Source organism: Excalfactoria chinensis, chromosome 3 (assembly GCF_039878825.1).
Source record: "Excalfactoria chinensis isolate bCotChi1 chromosome 3, bCotChi1.hap2, whole genome shotgun sequence".
Lineage (NCBI taxonomy): Eukaryota > Metazoa > Chordata > Aves > Galliformes > Phasianidae > Excalfactoria > Excalfactoria chinensis.
This window is the reverse complement of record NC_092827.1, coordinates 91,531,659-91,537,720: the sequence shown is the minus strand read 5'-3', so window position 1 is coordinate 91,537,720 and position 6,062 is coordinate 91,531,659. Positions and strand designations below refer to the sequence as shown.

The following is a 6,062-nucleotide window of genomic DNA, read 5'->3' as shown; positions in this document are numbered from 1 at the left end:
TGTTACGTCCTGTGTGTGCTCAGGATCAGGTATTTGGGCTTTTTGAATGTTGATATGAATGAGATGTTCTCACAAGTGTTGTATTCCATTGTGCTGTCCTTGATATATTTTTTTTTTCTTTTTAAGAACAAACAAAACCCCACAGAAGTGACACCTTGTCTGAGCAGGTGTACAGTTTCTGAGATGATGTCAGAAAGATCGGAAGCTGTTGTTCGGTTATCTGGAGTCTCTATTTACAGTTCTTGTTTTTGCGTATCTCTGTTATGTATGGATTATTTAAAATGAAGTTTGTATTTTCCATCGTAATGAACCAAACTACCAGATCACTCTGATGTGAAGGGATGAAGTAAGCAGGCAGCAAGTGACAGCAGTACATCTCTTTCTAGTTCTTTCTTGTGAATCTGGAAGTCACTAATTGGAAGCTACTAAGGCTTCTCAAACAATAGAACCTGCGTGTCATTGGTCCTGTGTTTTTTATGAATAAAGTAGGAAGTATGCTAACTTGGGTTTGACTGTATTTGACATGCATAGCACTATCTTATTCCAGAGTTCAGCAAGTTATGCTTAAATGGTTGCATAGCAATTGCTATTCTAAACTCTAATCTTCAACTTGGCTTAACATTTGCAAGAAAATGTTGTAGCGGTATTATAGACCATTGCTGAATTGTAATATTGTGCAGACAACTAAGAAGTAGCATGCTCTGTAAAGGTCTTTCTGTTAAGCCAAAGTGTAGCCACTCTGTACAGTAAGCGTGCAGTGTCAGTGTATGTTCCAGAGTCAGTTGCTCTCCACTAAGATGCATTTCAGCTGAATCATACAGATATGGTGATTATTAGATATTACTGTAGTATTTGATCATTGTTTCCCTTAAAGTCGGTGTGAACATCTCGTGCAAGATGAGTGTTCTGTCATCTGTCCTCTGTTAAGATTGATGTGTGTTTTTTTTAGTGGAACTTCCTGCAATCACAGTATAGACAAAATGTCCATGGAGAAGCTGCTGTGAGCGCTGTTCAGAACATTTTGGTTAAGGGTAAAGCTGTTAAATGTGAGGCTTGAAAACTAGAGCTATATGTAAAACATGACTGAAGATTTTTGAGAACCAATGTAAATTTTGGATGCGCCACTTTAAAAACCAGTCTTTGATGGATCTGAATATGAATGCATGAAGTCAAGTCACTCAAAAAAACCCAGTGGGTTCCTTTTTAAAGAGGCTAGAAACACAGCCTTTCACAACTGCTGTCCTCGAGGTTTGTGTGAAATGTGTGTACAAGTCTTGGAATGCTGTATATGCTGCGCCTGTTCTGGGCAACACTTGCTCTGTGGGCTGTCTTCACTAAAATGTTATACAGAATATTTTATATTAAAGTTTTGCAGATTTATTCTGTGGATACTTTTACTGAAATTTCATATGAATTTATATTTATGATCCTACTGCAGTTCTCAGTTTTTAGTCGGGAGATCAGTATTAATAAAAGCTTGTAGCTTGCTTGTGAAGACTTCTCAAACTCTTGAGAAAATGGACCTTTACATTCTCTGTTTGGAGAAGCACCTGGATTGATCTGTTCGTGGCAGTAACTGTGAGCTGAGCGGTGAACTTGTGTAAGTACAAAATGCAGCGGGGTCAGTGGAGACTGCTGACCAAAACAGTGTAGCTTTGAACCATTGGTGACTGTAACCTCTGTGTCAGGTTTGTTTTGCCCCTTTTGAGTAATCCAGTCTTCTAACTGTCAAACAGTGTACTGGCTCCCTCTGGAACTTGGAGGATATGTCCCTGCTAACGTGGTGAAGAAGCTTACAAGTCGAAATGGTTTCTCAGAGCACACATGGAGCAGTCATTGCTGAAGAAATAGGGCTCAAGGCCAAGTGTGCTGGAGGCTGAAGTGGTGTTTTGTGACTACCAGGAGCCATTGCATCAGTGTATATGGACAATGTGAACAACTACAGGATCCAGTATGCGCTCAAATTCGTTCTCAAAACATGAGTTTCCTGAACTGCTTTTTGGCATGGAGTTGAACTGCAGCTCAGATTGGGTGATCTGCAGGTCAGTTTTTATTTGCCACTGCATCAATTTCTTGATGTAAATTCCAAGAGGGAGTGGTATCAAATATCAAATATCAAACATAGTTCTATTACTTAATTAGCTGCTCCTGTGCCATTATGTGAGAGTTTGAAATTGTTCCTATGCAAACGAACAGGTGGAATACCACAGGAGGAAATCCAGTCAAGTAGTGGAAACATGACACTAACTTCCTTATAGTGTAACTGTGGCTGTCTCGATTTCTGTACTTGATTTGTCAGTCCCCCACTCTTTGCAGCCAGTGAACAGCACTGAATCGGGTGGCCCCCAGGTCTGGAAGTAGTGATGCTGGGTAGTACATTTTTCTTCTGAGGGTCTGAGTGCACATTCAGAATGAAAGGCTGAATGGCTGTAGCCAACATCTTTGCAGGTGGACTCTTGGCTGCAGAATGCTAGTGGGAAGGAAATGGGTTTCCTCCCTTTCTCAAGCATTAAATACCCCCACACACAAAGCATATGCATGCATAGAACACCAGCATATTTGGCTGTAAAGAGCTGCCCAGGAAGAAGTGGTATGTCCTTTGTGATGCTTTTGCAACTCTTCTCAGGAATAAGCTGCCTTTTATTTGATTTGGAAATGTAAGATGTAAATGAAGTTTGGTCCCTGATTCTTTTCCTGAGTAGTAAATAACTGTTGTGTTGGTGTACTGAGTTTTCAGCTGAAAGGAGATCTTTATAGCCTGTACCAGGCTTTGCTGTACAAGATGCACAATGGAAATCAAAGTGATGGAAGGTCAAGTCTCTGTTTTAGAGATGTCTAATAATACTGGTGTCTAATTCAAGGTTTACATTTGTCCCTCCCTATATTGCATAGAGCATGAGCTCTGTGCCAGGGGAAATGGCTGCAAACTGAAGCATATGAAGTTCAGCATCAATATGCATAAGAACTTCTTCATGGTGGTGGTGACGGAGCACAGGAACAGGTTGTTCAGGATGGTTGTGGATTCTCCTCTGGGGATGTTCAACCCATTGAATCTGCCTGTTTTGGTATGGGGGCTGGACTTACATGATCTGTAGAGGTCCCTTCCAGCCCCCACAATTCTGTGATTCTTTGGTCAAGCCTGTGAGTTTTATATAATGTTGAAAAGCACCCCTTCTAGCCCTATAAGGATTTCTTAGGACTGAGTTTTGCTGTGCAGCCGTAAGGCCAAAAATGGTGCTGCATACCGTTTTGTAGATCTCCCCTTGATTGCTTCCTTATTACCCAGTTTTATGGTTCCTCCAAGGAGAACTGTTTGTGTAATTGATGGTTCAATTACACCTTCCACCCCAGCAGTCCTAGACTTCCCAAGTGACTTTGCAAAACAGGTGTTCCTTGGTGCTCTCTAGGGCCACTTACCTGCTGCTATGCCAATTGGCAAGAAACTGTCCTCATTCATGCAATAAATCCACTGCCTTTGATTCAGTCTCTTGCTGAAGTCATAGATCGCTGGAGAAAAATATTTTCTATTGAATCTTGTGAGTGACATGGAGGGGGCCAAGATCAGTTCCTGTAGCTCTGATTGAGGAGATACCAAACATCATTCATGTTGCATGGTCAAAGTCCATCAAGACATGCTTTCTGCTTTTGTTTGGATCAAATTCAGGAATGTTCACGGGGAATTTGAAAGTCAAAACAGCCTTTTACTTATGTAAGAATTTACTTCGTAGAACAGCTTTCCACTGCGCTCTTGAGAAACACTTCAGTAGTCACTGGTACCTTGAAATAGCTTAATTATACACTGCAGTTGACTTTTCCAGTTAAACTTTTGTGAAGAGAGAAAATCCCAGTTGATTCATTCTCGGTGGAGTTTTTGCTGCTTCACAAGAGATAACTAACATTGTTTCTCCAATCCTGCAATAGCAACACAGCGATTCTGGCTGAAATGTCACATTGTTCTGTTCTTCTCTCTGTTTGTTTGTCAAATATCATACATAAACACTAATGTGTAGTGATATTTTGTAAAGCACTCTTTTGGCTTCTATGTCCTATCCCTGTCTTTTGCAACCCTCTCTGGGCTTTCCTTCCTGGGTTTATGGTAGATGGATATATTTAACTTGAGTGAAAAGAGATTCTGGCATAGAGTGTGCGATGCCATTTTCCTTCAGTAATTCTCTAGTGACCTGCTAAGGGAACAAATGAGAAAAAGTCATTGTGCTTTAGCATGCTTGGTATTTTTTGGGGGGGATCCAAAAGGCATGATATGTGAGCAACTTAGTGATAAGGGAGGGAAGAGGAACTTTTAGCATGATTTATAAGTAATGACCAGTAAAGGCATGGCAGGTTTTTGTCATGTGAATGTGGCATATTGATGTAAATTGAGAGAAAGAATGATGTGGGAAGTGTTATGAAGAACTTCACTTGTTTTGAAGTAAATATAGATGTAAAAGTGTAAGGGGAAGATCAACAGCAAAATGGTCGTTGTCAATAATTTTTGTGCTACTGGATTCAGCAATATATTAGTACATTTAGCTGTTGTGCGGTGCTTACTGTTTTATGCTCTAGAACAAATAGTTTTCAGCATAGATAATGCAAACTGTAAGAAAAGCAGATGTATCCCCAGGTTTTGTGCTGGGAGTGCAGTGAAATGCCAATGTAAGCCAGTTTGTGTTTAAATTCTATTCATTGTGGGTGTGTGATGAATGCCTGATGATGTAACTATGCATATTGATAATCGTTCCCAGTAATTCCTTCCATGCATATTCTAACAGACTAGGAAAAAGAACCCCTTACATGCCCTGAATGTTTTAAGCCAAGATGCCCTGAGGTCTACAAAAGCACTTTGAAGTAGCTGCAAATTTCTTAGGCGATAATCTCATTCTCTTTAGACAGTTCTTGAGCCTGACCTTCCAGTTGGCACCATCACTCCTGCTTCAGTCCCTGAAATATTCCTCTAAAGATGCTTGGTAGTCTCGTTTGAATCTTAAGCACTTTTCTCTCTTTGCAGAATATTGTGTTCCTAGCTGCTATTTATAAACCAGCAGCAGAGGTTGTGGTTTAGCAGAAGTTTATCTACGTTTAACTAGATGCCTTCAGCAAGACTGAAGAATTCTGCTAACATCAAGTCACTTAAATCCACGTGTTGTTGGACGAAGTAAGGTGCAGATGTACTTCTGTTGCACTGCATTTCTTTGTTGTGTTGCACTGTAAGTAACTAATAAGGAACAAATGGCAGCCCCCTGCTTTGTTTGCTCTGCATGTGGTGACAAGAGGTGCATGCTGGGCTGTGGTGACTGCAGTGCACACAGCAAAGTTCTGTCACATCTTACACTGTGCACTGGAGAGTGTTTCCATTTTAAGAGATTGATTTGTCTGTTCTTTCCAGAACCTGTTCTCTACCTAAAGAAAAAAGAGATTAATGGCTGAAGAGTGCAAAACTGCATTATATGTACACATGATCAACTGTAAGCTTTTCCTGGCAAACAACTACTTTATACTTGTTGCAAATGAAGTATGTATGCATATTTGTTAAATCAAGATCTTAATCTGTTGCATTTTGGATGAGTATAAGCTCATGTGGTAAGATAACTTTATCTTGAGCTGGTAAGTGTGTCTGACTTCATAATGTTCTAAGAATAACTACAGCTTTCTGGGCTATGGAGGTGGAATTACATTAAAAAGCAGCAGTCATTTGCATGAGGATGCAGTAGCCATCCTAGCTGGTTGGCAGCTGTGTCCCTGCAACTTGATTCCCAATCCACAGCTTTTTACTTTAAAACTGGGAACAGTCTTAACGGTTATAAATGCCAGCCCAGGCCTGGACTTGCTTTCATAAGCCAACTAAAGCAGAATTTTGCTTTTTGGATGTATGTGATACCTTTTTTTTCCTCTGTCACCACAGTATTTTTGATGGAAAATTGGGATGGTACATTCCCTACTTGAGGTCTAAGTCATATGTATCACACCCGTATGTTTTGTTATTCATTTATATTCTTTTCACCATAGCCTATTCCAGTGTATTCTGCATTTGCTTTGGCCACGTGAAATGAAACATGGTGTTGAAG

The 6,062-nt window shown here is 40.3% G+C and overlaps 1 protein-coding gene across 1 annotated transcript in view; it reads left to right on the top strand.

The window, feature by feature from the left end:
• The window catches only part of HAO1 (hydroxyacid oxidase 1), a 37,805-nt gene that overhangs the window by 322 nt on the left and 31,421 nt on the right, over positions 1-6,062 (top strand). The gene's annotated exons all lie outside the window — the stretch shown is intronic.